At 40.9% G+C, this 15,539-nt stretch overlaps 1 protein-coding gene across 6 annotated transcripts in view; it reads right to left on the bottom strand.

Annotated features, from left to right (window-relative positions):
• Positions 1–15,539, bottom strand: part of LOC122632768 (discoidin domain-containing receptor 2-like) — a 76,692-nt gene that overhangs the window by 24,066 nt on the left and 37,087 nt on the right. For 5 of the 6 annotated variants that reach the window (XR_006327944.1, XM_043819935.1, XM_043819937.1 and 2 more), the window contains one exon: positions 2,579–2,676. The exons of the other annotated variant lie outside the window; for it this stretch is intronic. The gene's annotated coding sequence lies outside the window, so the exon portion shown is untranslated. The remainder of the gene's footprint in view (positions 1–2,578; positions 2,677–15,539) is intronic. 6 annotated transcript variants of the gene reach the window in all.

The following is a 15,539-nucleotide window of genomic DNA, read 5'->3' as shown; positions in this document are numbered from 1 at the left end:
TACCTCCTTGCTTTGCACTTTCCTTGGATTGGTCTGTCTGCTTATCTCTCTCTCTTTCTTTCTCCTCCTTTCTTCCTCTCTCTCTCTCTCTCTCTATCTATCTATCTATTTCTTTTTCTTTCTTTATTCTTGTCTGTATTTTGTGTCTGTTTTTTTTTCCCGCCACGCTTTATTGTGCAGAATAAAAGAGATAGGGTTGAAGTTTGCATCCTAGAAAGTACACTCTCCTGCTTTTTAGACTCTACGCGAGAATCTTAGACTCTTCTTAGAATACTCGAGAGGTGTTCGTAGATACAAAGAGGAAAATGTGAGATGAAGAGAAAATATAGATTATTTCGACCATTCTTCCTGAAGTTTTATTTTTACGAACAAAAGTGTTATAGACGAAAAAAAAAGGGGGAAATGATTAGCATTCAAGTACTTCACCTATCTTATCGAGTGAAACCTTGGTTTGAGTATCAATTCTAAATATCTGCACATTAAGGTTGAAACGTTTTCTCTAGGAAAACAAAGATCAACCCTTACAGTTGAATGCCAATCGAAGTCGTGAAACCGACGTCGAAGGTAAACTGCATGGGCCCGACGAATCCCCCGTAGACGAAAATCAAACAATCCGGAGAAGCGAAACGGCCTAAGGGATTAATCCGTTATTCGGTGTTCCACCAGGAGAAACCAATCGATCGAAGCGAACCCAATGGAACGAGTTGCTCGTTCGCAACACCGATCGCCGAAGAGTTATTATCCGGTGCGATGACAAAGCGGAGATAGGAAGACTCGAAGAACTCGTTCGATTCTTGCTCCTGGCCGATTAATTATTGGCGAGTAATGAGCAAGGTGCGTCGATATCTCCAAAAGGAAATGAAAGAAAGAGACAGAGAAAAAGAGAAAGAGAGAAAGAGAGAGAAAGAAAGGGAGAGAAAAAATGAGAACCGGAGAAACTCGATATCTTTAGCGAGATCTTTTTTCTCTCTTCTTCGTTTTTTCTTCAACAATCTCTCTCTTTCTTCTGTCCTTAGAAATCGTTTATTCGTGTTTAACGGAGCCCCGACAGTTCGACGAAACTTTTCGAAGCTCTCAGACGAAAGGCGTTACCTTCGGAGAAAAACCGATGGGCGAAGCGCTGCAACTTCGTACAAGGGAATGCTTTTGCATTGCGACGCTTACAACGTCGTTGAAAAAAAAAAGAAAAGAAGAAAAAAGGGAAAGAAAGGAAGAAAGAAAGGAATGGAAGAGATCCGGAGAAAGAAGGAAAGAAAGAAAGAAAGAAAAGAAAAAAGACAGAAAGAAAGAAAGAGAAAGAGTTAGAGAGTTATATTTATATAATTCTTTTTCTCACACCCGAGCTCTTATTGAAAAGTAACGCGATTAAATTGCGATTAATGACTTTTTAATTACTATACAATTGGATTACACATTAACTGATTAAATTTCGAAACTTAAGAAATATCAATGAACGCCCGGTGTCTCTTTTAATGAAGTAAGAAATCAATCAGTACCTCAGAAACGCATCTATAACTAGATCGGATGCTTCTAAGATGATGAAAAATATCAAGAACCTACTGAAGCATAGAAATTATCGAGAGAAAAACAGAGAGAGAAAGAGGAAGAGAGAGAGAGAGAGAGAGAGAGAGAGAGAGAGAGAGAGAGAAAGAAAGAAAGAAAAGTACAGAAAGAGTTAAGCTAACCAGGATAAATTGGGTCGAAGTCTCACGGCCTCTTTAGCCGCGTGAATGGTAGAGCTGACTAAGCTGGTGGGAAAACTCTTGCCTTCCCTGAAAGATCGTGTCGACGACGTGTTCCGATCAACCTCGGCATCGACTTTGAATAAACGTGGAATAAATTACGATTGAGTCAGGAGTAAAAAATGAAATGAAAGGAAAAGGATGGAGAATGATTTCAACAAGACGTAGGATCATATCTTTGGAAAAGTTCGACTTATATCGGTCTTACGAGTACAGAATCGAAATGCTCATGGAATTGGAAGGAACGACCGATCTACCCCGTGTGCAAATACTGTGTGCAAGACTCTCGAAGGTATGGAAATTGAAGGAAGAGAAAAGGAAAAGAATAGAAAGAGGAAAAGAAAGAAAGAGGAAAAGAAGGAAATGCGCACGAGTGGCTCTAATCCGTCCTTCAGGGAAGCTTAAGCCCGTCTTCGTGTACCATTCTCGGAGAATACCGTTTAAGTGTCGTCCGTCTGGGGGTCCTCCACTCGAGTAAATATTTAGGAATTTTTCAAGAGCCCCGGAGTGCCTAAGAAAACAGTTTATTTCGTAGGAAAGAGGGATCCTTCCCTCTCGCCGTTGAGTACGTATACGCTTGGGAGTCCGACTCTTCGAAAGCTCGAATCCTTCCTCGTCATTGTCAAATGGCCACGATGTGTGCTACGCTACTATGCCGTTAGCAGTACGCCTTTGCGTGTAAAAAATATTTGAGAGTGAAGGATGAGCGAGGAGGGAAAGGGTGGAAGGAAGGGGAACAAGTAAAAAAGGGAACACACGTGGGGTGTGCTTCCTTCAAAGATTATCCTATCTCCTGACTCCCTATAAAGCTTTTGTAGATCAGCCTACGTTCCTACCTTTTTTATTTTTTCTAAAGCGCTTCGTGTTTATCGTTCCTCGGGCTCCTCCACTCGACTGATCTTTCAACGTGGAAAGGATCTCCAAACTGGCTTACCTGCAACAAACGAATTCCGTTTTTGTTACCGGAGTAGGTAGATATTTTTTTGCATTTGCAGTGCACGCCACAGTTGTTTCGTGATACGTTGCTTTTAAGGGGAGTATTATAAGGGAGTATCTATTTAATTTAACTTTTTTTTTTTCTTTTTATTTATTTATTTCTTTTCTTTAATTTTTTTTTGCTAGTCTATTCAGTGCTATCATCTTTTATGTTGAGACGTCGAATGAAATTTCGAAAATGCTGACCGATCGAATGGGATATAAATAGAGACGAGACAACCGGCAAATAGTTTAAAATTGACTCGATGTTTATGATCAAATCGATTTTCTATTCGCAGCTGCACCGTTTCGAGCTTTCGGTTGCGTACGAGAGAAAAGGGGAAAGGGAGAGATCGAATAGAAAGGGCGATAGAAAGGGAGAGAGAGAGAGGGAGAGACAGAGGGAAAGAGAGACAGAAAGAGAAATGGAGGAAGAGAGAGAGAAAGAGTGATAGGCTGATATAGAACATCGTCGCCGGTGTAAATCATCGAGAGCGATCCCAGAGTAACTGCAATAAACGCTTAATTACGTGCAATAAGTAATCAAAGCGATTAAGCTTTATAATGCCGTGCGTGCAATTAGTAACGCGCTCGTAATCTAAATTTAGTTTCACTGAGCGTCGAATGGTCACGCTTTCGTTCATGAAATTCACGAGCGACTAGACCGATACGGGTTTTCACATAGCTTTCATCGATTGCTCTTATTGCATTTTAATTGCAATAGCTTTTACGATTTTCCATTTGACCGCACTGTCGAGAAATTAAAATTAATAAATTACATCATAAATTCGTACCTAAAATTTAATAGCAAATTCTTATGCTAAATTGTAAAAAAAAAAGTTTAAAAAAGACTCGATGTCCTTGAATTCATCGGGTCGTATCTTTGGTACAAAACGATGAAGGATTCAATAAAAAGGAGTCTCCTTAGGAACAATTTTAGTGGCACTACAGGAGGTACTCTCTGTCTTCCAAGAAGCAACGTTTTTATCGTTGATTTCGAACGACTCCGAATCAGTCAATACGTGCGCGCATCCTCAATGAAAGTCGCGCGCCCGTTGAATAATGCCGAGAATTCGTGGAAGGGGAAAAAAGAAAGAAAAAGGAGGAGACTCGGAGAAGCCAAAAGAGTAACTGAGAGAAGAATAATAAAAAGAAGAAGAAGAAGCAAGACGGTTGCCAAAGCAGCCGGTGTCTCAATGAACTCCCCCGAGGAGTGGGTGTCTCGTTAAAATGGATCTCGCGACACCGTAGCGACCGCCATCTTTGTCCTTCGTCCTCATAGAAGCGCCAGCTGTTCGAGAAAGCGAAAAGACGCGACTTCTCTGAGCTTGAACTTACTAATCCTAACCACGCGCCTTCTCTCTCTCCCTCTCTCTCTCTCTCTCTCTCTCTCTCTCTCTCTCTCTTTTCTTTTCCTTCTTTTCCTTGTGCAAAGTCTCATACTATATTTACCAGCATAATAAATTTCAAGTTAGATTTCCGAGATGGAAAACTCGTGCAGATTTCCCGTCGTTGCTCCCTTATCGAAAGTCCAGTAAACAAGAGTAGGACCAGATTAGAAACGTGAGACGTAAGTGCTGTTTTCTCTGAACTCCATTCGTCTTCTGCTTCTTTCTCTCTCTCTCTCTCTCTCTCTTCTTTATCTTGCAAGAGAAAGACAGAAAAAAGATGTTACAACGAGGATGAGGAAGAGGTCTTGGAACCTATGAAGGTTCATCTTCTCAAGTAGAGTCGTTACTTTCTTTTCCTTCGCTTCCACGTTACGTTTCGGTCCACCCTTGTAAACATCCCTTCGCTCAAACACGTTATCTCGACGAATGAAGGATATTACCTTCGTACGGTGAACTCTCTATTCCCCGGACCGCTTTTGCTCGTTCAACCTTGGGCTTTGGGTTCACTTAATTCCTCTTTGCTCAAAGTGCGCATCGCCGATTGCTCGACCCTTTCCACTCTTTTCTCTTTTCTGTCTTTTTTGGACCGTTGCTTTTCATTGTGCCCTCGAGGAAAAAATCTCGAATATCTGCTCCCTTTCCCTCTCTCTTCCTTTGCTTTCATTTACGAATCGTAAACTCGATCGACGTGCGTCTCAGTACGTATCGTTTGAAATAATCTCTTTCCGTGGAGCGTAATATTTAAATACGAATGATTCTAACAAGTAAAACTCTATAAACACAGTATCCCAAGCGAAAACCTCAATTTCAGAACCAAGATAAATTATAGGTCTTACGATCTTCAGCAAAGCATTTAACCCACTAACCTATCGATAGTCCGATCACGAATTATCATAATTTCAAGCTTCAGCATCGTTGAAAGATTTTGATCTCGAAGGAACGAGAGTATTGGATGCGTTTGATGACTAATGCACGTTCTCGTTTACCAGGACGAAATCCTGGATGCATCGAGACTGGATGGAATCGCGGTTTGCGTGCGTGCTCGTACACACGCACTTATACACCAATTCCCTGAACAATGCGCGGATCCAGGAGGCCCGCCCGAGCCGGCCCGTAAGGCACGTTATATGCGCTGCTGAATGACGAGCATTCGAGCGAATGGGACCAATCAGGCTGATTGGCCGAGCGGTATTTACATTTCTGCGGGTGAGGGCCGCTTGAGGCTGCCACCAGGAGATTCGGAGAGAATGTTGAAACCTAGCATAGACGTAACGCATCGTGGTGTACATGGTGCTGTACAAATCCCAGAACGACGAAGGCTTCGAAGTAGATGAGATGCAGGAAAGCACTTCGACGAATATTACTGATGCGCATGCATTTCCCGATATCGCTCAACAAAAGCTGCTCTCGTTTTAGAGTTCTTTCTATCTTCTTTTTTGCTCCTAACATCCGTTCTCTTGTTTTTAATTTTTATCGCATATGCTGAATAGCTTCGAATGCTCTCGTCGATGTCACTCGAGTCGCGTTCGACAACCCCAAGTTTACCGAGTACCAAAAAGCGGCTAATTAATAACCCCGGGTAACAAGGAACAGATGGAACGGTAGAAAGTCGACTAGCGACAGACGCTCCGTACTATGCTTGATCGGTGGACCGATGTACAAGCGTAGGTACACGTGTATGTGTGTCTGTTTGCACGTGTACAAGTTCTCTACTCAAACGTCGTTCCTATTATTGCGCACGTGTGGTCCGGATGGTCGCGTGCATGCTATTAGCGAAAAGGAGTGTCTAGAGGGTAACCGGTCCATCTACCGAAACGTCTGCTATAAATGACATCTCGTCGTGGTTAAACGGAGGAATCTTCCTTAGTCAATGATGTTTCGTTTCCGGTTGACTAACCTTTAGTCAAATTTTATATTTCATTTTCCAATTGGCTGATATATGACGTATTTTTTATTCACTTTGTTTAATACAATATATTAGTCATGCGGAAAGAAAAAAATTTGTTTTGATTTTATTGAGACGAAAGTAGAAGGATTAAAGTGATCGTGACTCTGGATGTTGCAAAGCAACAAATGCCCGACCCATCTCAGCTCAGTAGGATGCCGAAACTGGTCCGTTCGGATCATCGTCTTTTCAACAAAAAAAAGAGCGTCACATCTATTGTATTCGCGTTCCAATTTTGTGTCACGATTAACGTTCATCCGTGATATCTTCACCACATAAGCCCCGGGCATTGTGTTGAAATAATTCTTTTACCTCTTCTTCTTCTTCTTCTTCTTCTTTTTCTTCTTAATCTTCTTCTTCTTATTCCTATTCCTTTTACTTTCAGAGCTGACGGTTTATTACGTGTCAGAAAAGATCACACAGCTTTTTTATTCTTGATACGGTCTCGTGCTCTCGTCGAATTTCATTTATCCGATCGGTGATTTTAATAGATGTATATTTTAAATTGACTTCAGGTATTATAAGTATATATATCTTTATATAAAATTAAAAACAAAAATGTGACTTCATTAGACTTAATTTAAGTGTAACTATTTTTTAAAAAACCTTATATAAGAGATTTGATCTGCCCAATCAAATGTTATTGAATTTTTTTGTTTGAAATTTACGTAACGGTTGAAAGAAACATTTCAAAGAAATTCAAAGTCGGTAAAATAAGAAGAGTAAGTCAAGAACTCTGCTGATGTATTCGAAATGATCTTACGCGGCGTTTTTTCATGATACTTATCAAGTGCAAATCCTACTTTATCGCAAGTAGCATTCTTATTAGGAGACTCCGGTTTTCCTTACTCTGCCTCTATTTCCTCATTTTCCGTCTGCCCTTGTCTTCCTCGTTCCATTTCACCATATATAAGAGGATTTAGAAAAGTGCTACCATCGTTAGAATAACAGATCATGTTCATTAATGCAAAACCCTCTTCTTGTGATATGCTCGACTATAGTATCTCACTCTACTCCCTTTATCAACCATCTAACTTTCCATGCTGACCTGAAAAAAACTTTGGAACAAAACCGATAACGGAAGAGACACCAGGAAAGTTCGTTGGCACGAGAAACGTCGTATCGAGGAATCAAGTTTCAATTCGGTGGTGAGAGAAACAGATAGAGACCAGAAGATTTTGCAGATTTCGAACACAGTTACTCGAGTTCGTACACGTTAATAATCCGTTTATAGTATCGATCGTAAGGGGAGAGTTATAATAATCTGTGTGACGGGGAGTCTCTCATAGAGAGAGAAAGAGAAAGAGAGAGAGACAGAGACAGAGACAGAGACAGAGACAGAGACAGACAGACAGACGCTTTTTGGAGGCTGTATCCAACTGGAATTTCAGTCCTGCCAACCCCTGCCGTCCTTTCGTCGGTTGGAGAAAGAGAAGTAAAAGAGACGAAGAGAGGAGAAAGGGCTAGCGCTAGCAGAGACAGAGGGGTTGTTTTCGTGCAATGGCACGACGTGTCTACTACGGTGTGTATGGGTTGGTGCTCTCGGTATCAAACCCTCCGCGTGCCTAGAATTCCCTCGGTAATTGCATCGCGTGGCGCCACGCCAGAACGATTGCATTTTCCGTAAGCGCGTCACACTATAAATGGTAAAAAGATCGTATTTCTATTCTTCTTCTCATTTACTCTTTCTCGATATCCATTCTTCCTTTCTTCATTTTAACTTTTATATTTATTTTCAGGTAGAATTTTACGAGGCCTTTAGCGAGGCCTGATATGGAACCAAAATGTCTGTTTAAATAATTGTGATGATATCTTTCAATAAAAATAATATTTCTTAAAGTCAGAAAGATAATTAGTAGATTTTAAGAATGATGACAATGTTTTTATCCGTAAGACGTAAACTTTCAAGTAGCAGAAATCATTTGAAGATCTAAAATCTTTCCAATCCTAACTAACCATTCGTCTACTAACAACTTGTGAATTTTCTGGTACTTAAAGTATATTTGAACGATCTATAATCGTAAGCGACTTAAAGACACCTTGAATGCACTCCTGAGAGCTGTTTGTGGAAGGAGTACTTTTAAAAGTATCTCTTGTTATTTACAACTTCACATTGAGCGTTTAAAGGAAACGTCGAATTAGAAAGTAGGTGTGACTTGGAACGACGTTTTACAACTTCTAATCTTTAGAATTCTCACGAGTTCGTGTATATTGTCAAATTAAATTTATACCTCTGAGTTCATAAAATCGTTAAAATTCTTAACGTCGCATTAAGCGTTATTTATTACGTAATAAGTATATATTAATTTATCTACTTGTCTTTAACTTGTGTGCTTTATTTTTCTTTTGGCACAGCTTTGGAAAGACGAATCCTGTCGATCTCACGTTACTACTCTATATAAAGGAAAGAAACACTTTGAACGTGAAATGTCTAGGGGTTCTGTCGAGGGATAAAGCGACGAGTTTCGAGTTACTAGACAAGCGCAGTAGTTTGCCAGACTGACGAACTTCGAGGTGTCGATGTATTACTGCGATTTCGATGGACAATACCGTTCGATCTCCTGAAATATTATACGGACGATTGTCTGAAAGAAAAACGAGAACGCCAGGGTCTTTTCGAAGTTACGAAGGGTTCGAAAAACTCCCCATTAAAAACTTTTCTATCAACGTATTTTCTTTCCCGATTAAAAAATGTAAATCGGTAGAGAGACAAGAAGATTCTCCTCTTTGTTAATAGTTCTCTCCATTCCGAATGAGGTACACTCGGTGACTATTAAAATCGAGCAGTAACCGTTTCTAGTTAAATAAGGCAAATCCTCGACGATGGTAGAATTCTTTTCCATGCCAAGGAAAGCCATAAAATAGAAGAAAAGGAAAATCGTAATTTGTAGAAAATTACTTTCTCTGTCGTACTTTTCAATTTCCCTTAAGACTAGGAAAATTGAAAAATCTCTTATTCGAGCAAAGAAAACATTCGCATTATTTCGTTGAAACAATATCGAGCATTGTTCGAAATGATTATATAATAAATATATAAATATTAGCTTATATGAATGCGTGCGATGAATTAATGTTATCGTTAGAAAATTTATGTTACGTTATTTTTACTCGTACAACTATTTCATATTCATTGCTAAAAGGATCCGAAAAATGATGGTGGTGGGGATGACGAGTCCAGCACAGACGGAAACAAACGTTTGCGATTCGTTTGACGCGGGGCTCACCTTGCAGGGATATTGCGAGCCGCGGAGAGCTCGACGAGCGGTTGCAATAAAAATGCCTCGTGCAATAGAAAAGGGAGGATACAATGGGAACACAATGGGCACGAGTGGATGGTGGCTATGCGACGTGGGGGATGAGAGTAAAAAGGTGTGGGCCACGCTCCTCGACGTTGCAACAATTGGCGGTGTTCCTGTACCAGCTACGGTGCAATCTCATTCGCGTTCTCTCGCATGAACGAACACAGAGAGGGTGAAAAGGAAAGGAAAGGTGGTGAGGGAGAGATTTAGGACAGACAATTCTTGCCCGTTTCTTTATTGATTTTACTTTTACTTCGTCGTTGAATCGTCATAATCTTATCGTCATTTTTAGCATAGCCGACTCACTCCTATTTATCAATAGTCGAGAACAAGATCTTTCGTATTCAATCATTTTCTGAATATTAAATATCAGTTTATCATAGAAATAATTCCATTAAATATCAGTTCATATCACTTGCACAGTAACAGTCCGTTTTTGAAAGAAATGCGATTTTAAATAGCAAAGGGTCGAAATTAGAGGGTTGGGAATGCGATAAGCACTCGATCAAAGGCTCGTTGAACGCGTCAGAGACGTAAACTCGAGAGACGAATAGATATCTCGCGGGGAGGAAACTGGAGCATAGATAAGCCGGCCGTCAACCGCAGAGGAGTGAGAGGGAGAGAAACGGAGATAGAAGCAGAAGAGAAGGAGAGAGAGAGAGAGAGAGAGAGGAAGAGGGAGAGACAGCAAGCGTTCGCGGTTGTCGGTACTCGTGCGAACCGTCTGCCCGTGAATGTTACGCTATGTCGAGGGCTTTCTCTGTCGTTTACATGAAACACAGCAGTAAATTTAGATCAGAGTCAGCACACTCGTCGCAAGCCCTACGTCCTCCTACAAAGATTCGTCCGTTTCGGCGAATTTTTCAAAAGTAATTTTAGATGTAATAAATATCTCGAGGTTGTTCCCTCCAACACTTTCGCTAATCGTTTCAGGCAAATGTTTTCTTCGAATTCGTAGTCGAAACTACCAGAGTCTACGACGACTGTACCAGCGAAGGAGTAAGATAATTGGCAAGCCGACTCGGCAGAAGCTTGAAAACGATATTCCCTAATCCGACAGGGGACAATTATCTGGTCCGTCAGAGCAAGACTCACGAATACACGTAAGACAAGCGTGTAAACTTGAGGAACGGTGAGTGACGGTGCATACTTAAATTTAGTAACAACTTGCTAATGCCGGCTTTTCCGACATGACCTTGGCTCGAACCCATGAACCGTCCCAGCTATCTGTCCGTCTGAATAAATAGTATAACAGTGGCGCCGACGAATTATTCTGATTTAGTAACTGTGCTGACTTTTTCTCAAAGTCAACGAAATACAGAATTATTTGTACGCGATATTAATACAGAGATATTCAATTGAGATAAAATAATTAATACGCTACTGAACAGAAATATGCGAATCAGAAACTAATACATTTATGATTCAATAGATCAATTTCTAATGAAATTTGTATATCCTATAAATAACCAAGAGATACCTCCACGCCTAGATTATGAGTACGATACAAGTAGAAGATGAATCTAGTATGAAGCTGTTAGTGCGTATACCGATCACCTGAACTCGATCGACAGATCGATAGACTAAGGGACAAACGATCGCGTCTAGACGCACGATCAATTAGTCTCGAGAGCCGGCCGATGCCGTAGGAACACGTCAGTTTCGCGGCATGTCTCGTGATCGGAACATAAACGACGCGTCGAACACACATCTTGCCAAGACGTAGAGTAGCATCGACATCTCGCTCGAATACCGCACCTTGTAAAAGTCAGGATCATATTTTTTTATCTTCACATCTATCAAGAAGACACGGGAAAAATAAAATGAAATGGTATATCAATCCCATCTAAAACGATTTACAAAAGCTACAATTAAGTCCAATCAATCTTCATAACTTATTTTTTTTGTGACTAGTGATATCCTTTGATATAGAATTGGTGTAATTAAATTTTATATTTTTATTAAGCCCTAATTCTCAAACAATTCTGAACGTTCCTCTGATATTAAAATATTTGACAGAACATATCTCTGCTGTTTCATTCAGTTTTCAATTTTAACCACTATGACAGTTCGTGCTATCCAATTAAAAGTTGACAATTAAATTTTTCGGATGAATAAGTAAAGATAGAGAGAAAAAAGAAGAAGAGGTAGAAAGAGAAAAAGACACGTCTGACCACATTCTTCCAGCTTAGTTAATGTACTTTATTAAATGCCGTTTTTCGAGCCTATTAATTAAAGTTCATGCGCGTGGCAAGAAGAGCAGGTGGCATCGTTTTTCCCCGCTCGTTATGGAACGAGGGAGAGATATTTTCTCTCCCTCGTCACTTCCCATACAACAAGCTCGAAGATATATATTTAGAGCAGAGCTATATCTCGTCTCTCCTCCCCATCTTCACTTTCTATCTCTCTCTTTACCTCTTGGCTCCAATCGTCCCTAGTTTTCGTATTATCTCTATCCTACTGCCTAGAAAGACTACTTTCGCCTTGTTAGTAAAGTAAATATCGCGTCGAACGGTTTGGCATTAGTGCATCTGCTTCTCACGATGCTAACAAAAGTGGTTCGTCATTGAACAAGTCGAAGGAAGAAAGCTTGTGAACCTGGCCAATGGGGACGTCAGGTTGCTGCAACTTTGAAACACACGTTGCTCCAGACAATTAGACGACGATCTAAGCTCGTGACCGTTCCGATCCTAAACAAATAGGCTTACGATGATCCGTAATGGGATGACGGCATGTCACATGGTGTCTCCTATAAATCCTTTTACGTTACGTTTCCTTGTCGTAGAAGGGACTGCAGCAGGTAGGAGGAAACTGGAGCGTAACGAACCGAGATCGAAAATAAATCCGAAGGAAGCCGATAGAGTCGTCAGTGTCATCGCGAAAAATCCCAAGTTGAAGGAAGGTCTGATGTTTTGGGCTTACTTGTTGTTTCCGTCGAAGAAAAGTATTACCTTGAGACATTGACTTTTATATATTTTAACCTTCAGGTTGATTAATGGATACGAAAAGAAGTATGAATTTACAAAAAATATATAATTCCACGATATATATATCTATTTTTTTTTAATTATATATTTTAGTACAATTATACTTCCAGGTTAAGGCGATGGAATGGTATTTTACAAAAGATATCAATAACAGATCGATTATCTACAGAGCAAAGAATATCTAAGATTGACGAACAAGTTTGTACACTACAATTCTATTCGTTCAATCTCAAGTTACAAGTTCAACGTTGGAGATTATAGGAATTCCCGTTGGCGAGACATTTACGTTCAGTGTATGTGTATAAAGGATTTGGAGAACGATGTATCTTACAACTTGATTCACAAGCAAAACCGGAACATACAGCTCGCTTTAATTGGCTACGTGTTTCATTCGGCTTGCACGGACGCGGAGCACCAAACAGCTTACATGTACCAACTCGCGGAAAGAACGAGAAAAGAGAGATAGAAGAGAAAGAGAAGATAAAGTGACAAAGAAACATAACGGAGTACGTAGTTGAGTTCGTCCGAACTTTATTATCTCTTTCTCTGTTTCCTCCCTAGTCTTCCACCCACATCTCTCTCTCTCTCTCTCTCTGACTCTCTCCTAGAACGATATAATAGTCTCTCCTCTAGCCGTCAGTTGGCTTATGTCACTCGGGATTAGTGCTGTTTGGACGGAGGAAATTAACTGCTACACCCCGGGCGCACCATCTGCGTAGGCGTGCACGACATTCAATGTTGTAGTCAACCCCCTTAAGATTTTGGGGCCAATGTAATTCAGTGCCGAAACTGATCCATTGGGGCCCCTGTCTCATCCTCTCGCTTTCACTCGCGTCCAAACGGACGTTCACATTTCCGTGATTAGAATCGATCCTTAGGGTCATTAAACTTTGCTCTCAGCTTATGACGATATTTTTCTTTCGTACTCATAGCAGGACGCTGTTTGAATTACGAGAGATACCTGCAGGTAGAGACGGACCCTCTGCTCTGCAGTCATAAATAACGATCACGTTTAACGGGCTGATCGATTTTGTAAATAAAGATCCTGGCTGGTTCATGAGGAAGCCCAGTGGTGGATCTTGCTCGATTATCATCGAGCACGCAGGTAGGCACTCGAGGAATCTTCGAGGTGGAAAAAACAGAGGAGAAAGCAAAAAAGGATGAGGAGGGAGATGTAGAAAAAGAGAATACAGGAAAGCGAAGAGAGAAAGAGAGAGAAAGAGAAATAGAAAAAGAAAGAAAGAGAGAAATCGAAGAAGACACAGGTCGGGGCCGTAGTGCCCCGGGTAAGATTTTCGCACCCGGCGGTAAGCTCGTTAGCGAGAGATTGCGATCAATGACCGAAGACGAACGCGTGGACGCGAGAACGAGAAGGCTACGCTCGTGGGCCTGACGCTGGTGGGCCCAATGTTACTACAGTGGGGGCTAGCCGTTCCTTCACCAGCCAGTATCACGCCTTGCTCGTTAGTCCCAGCCTCTCGACTTTACCACCACTACCACGTATTCCACCTAACCTTCCTTTTCTCTCTTTCTCCTTCGCGAACACTTTCCTCTCTCCTCTTCGGCCTCGCTTAATACGTGTTATTCGATACCACCGTAGGTGGTTACGTTGGTAATTGCGTTCACACTTAAGCACCTCGTACGATCGAATACTGTAGCCACGTATTGCCTCTTTTTCTCGCGCCACCGAACATTCCCACTAAGTACACGTTACGCATTCTGCATGATGAAATCTTCCTGATATTTTTCTCTTTGCTAGAAAATTCTTCAAAGCGAAAAGATTCGTGATCGATTCGTTTTTGATATAAAGATGACTTGAATATAACTCTAGTCGTTCGTCTCTATAATCGATGACACACCTGACAACAGATATGTTGCTGGAAGAAATAAATTAATTCGTGGAGCAGAGTGTTCAAACGACCTTTATACGTTTATGGGCGATAACCCTTCTTAAGATTACTATCATATGAACTCAAATATAAGAGATAGTTTATGAAACGTCGAATATTTCTAGCCATCCGTACGAGTGCTCTCGAATGCCTCTAGCTGCACACCGTTAAGAAATAATTTCTTTTAACGATCATCAGTCTCCGTATCCGCTTCGACGCGTATTATTATAGCGTGAAGATATAATCGGAAAGATAATTCTCCATCGCGATAAGAGCGAATAAGAAGACTAGAGTGGAGTTACGATTTCCGCTCTCTCTGCTAAAGCTAAAAGAAGAAAAAGGATTCGTAGGAATAAACTCGTCCGAAGAGGATGCTGCGTAATCCCTATTCCAGCTTTTTGCCACTTTTATTTCCGGCATGAACGCTGGTCATCCTGTATACGTATCACAGTTAGAAAGAAAGCTTCGTCGATACCACCGAACGAAAGTAGCTATTCCGTTTAGACTGAGACAGCCTAAGGTATTTGTCCTCTATGGGAGGAAAAGAGAGAGAGAGAGAGAGAGAGAGAGAGAGAGAGAGAGAGAGAGAGAGACAGAGAGCACATCGCAAAATGATAAATAAAATATAGGCAAATGCAAGTATCCCGGAGAGTGGCCCAAAGGGAGTAGAAGTGTAAAGGTCGTTCGGGTAACACCATCAGAAATTCAATTTGGCAGAGCAGGATGTGTCGTCGTGCGCCTCCTACGAAGATCTATGCAAATAGCAAAGGTAGAGCAAGCACACATATATACTGAAGGGAAAAACAAGCGGCGAAAGTAGGGTTTCGTTCAGTATAGGAGTTTGCCATGCGATACCAATGTTTTACCAAACTAGTGGAAATGTATTCGTTGGGCGGTAGTTCTTGGCCTTTGGGGCTTTAAATCGAAAAACGTGATGCGGTTGGTTTTGAGATAGCCTCGTTCAGAAAATACGTGCTGGAACACAAGTAAGAATACTATCTATCGTTCTCTTCGCAAGAAAAATACCAAGTGAATGTAAAGAAGTTTGAAATCGTTTTATAAAAACGCTGTATTTATTTCAAGAACCGTGTATTACCACTTTCATAGTACGTAGGTATTTGAATTTAAGTATACCTACGTTTATAATTGATTTTTTTACGGTACGACGATGACCTGAGGTAATAAATTGAAAAAAGGGTGTGTTCCCCTATTGTGCTTCTAGTTCTTATTTTTTCCGCACCCGTTGCTGAAACCTAAACACGATCCGAACGGAAGGTGGTGAACAACCTTAACCACGGCAAGCAAATACTA

Source organism: Vespula pensylvanica, chromosome 11, assembly GCF_014466175.1.
Source record: "Vespula pensylvanica isolate Volc-1 chromosome 11, ASM1446617v1, whole genome shotgun sequence".
NCBI classification, from domain to species: domain Eukaryota; kingdom Metazoa; phylum Arthropoda; class Insecta; order Hymenoptera; family Vespidae; genus Vespula; species Vespula pensylvanica.
This window is presented reverse-complemented; position numbering and strand designations above follow the sequence as displayed.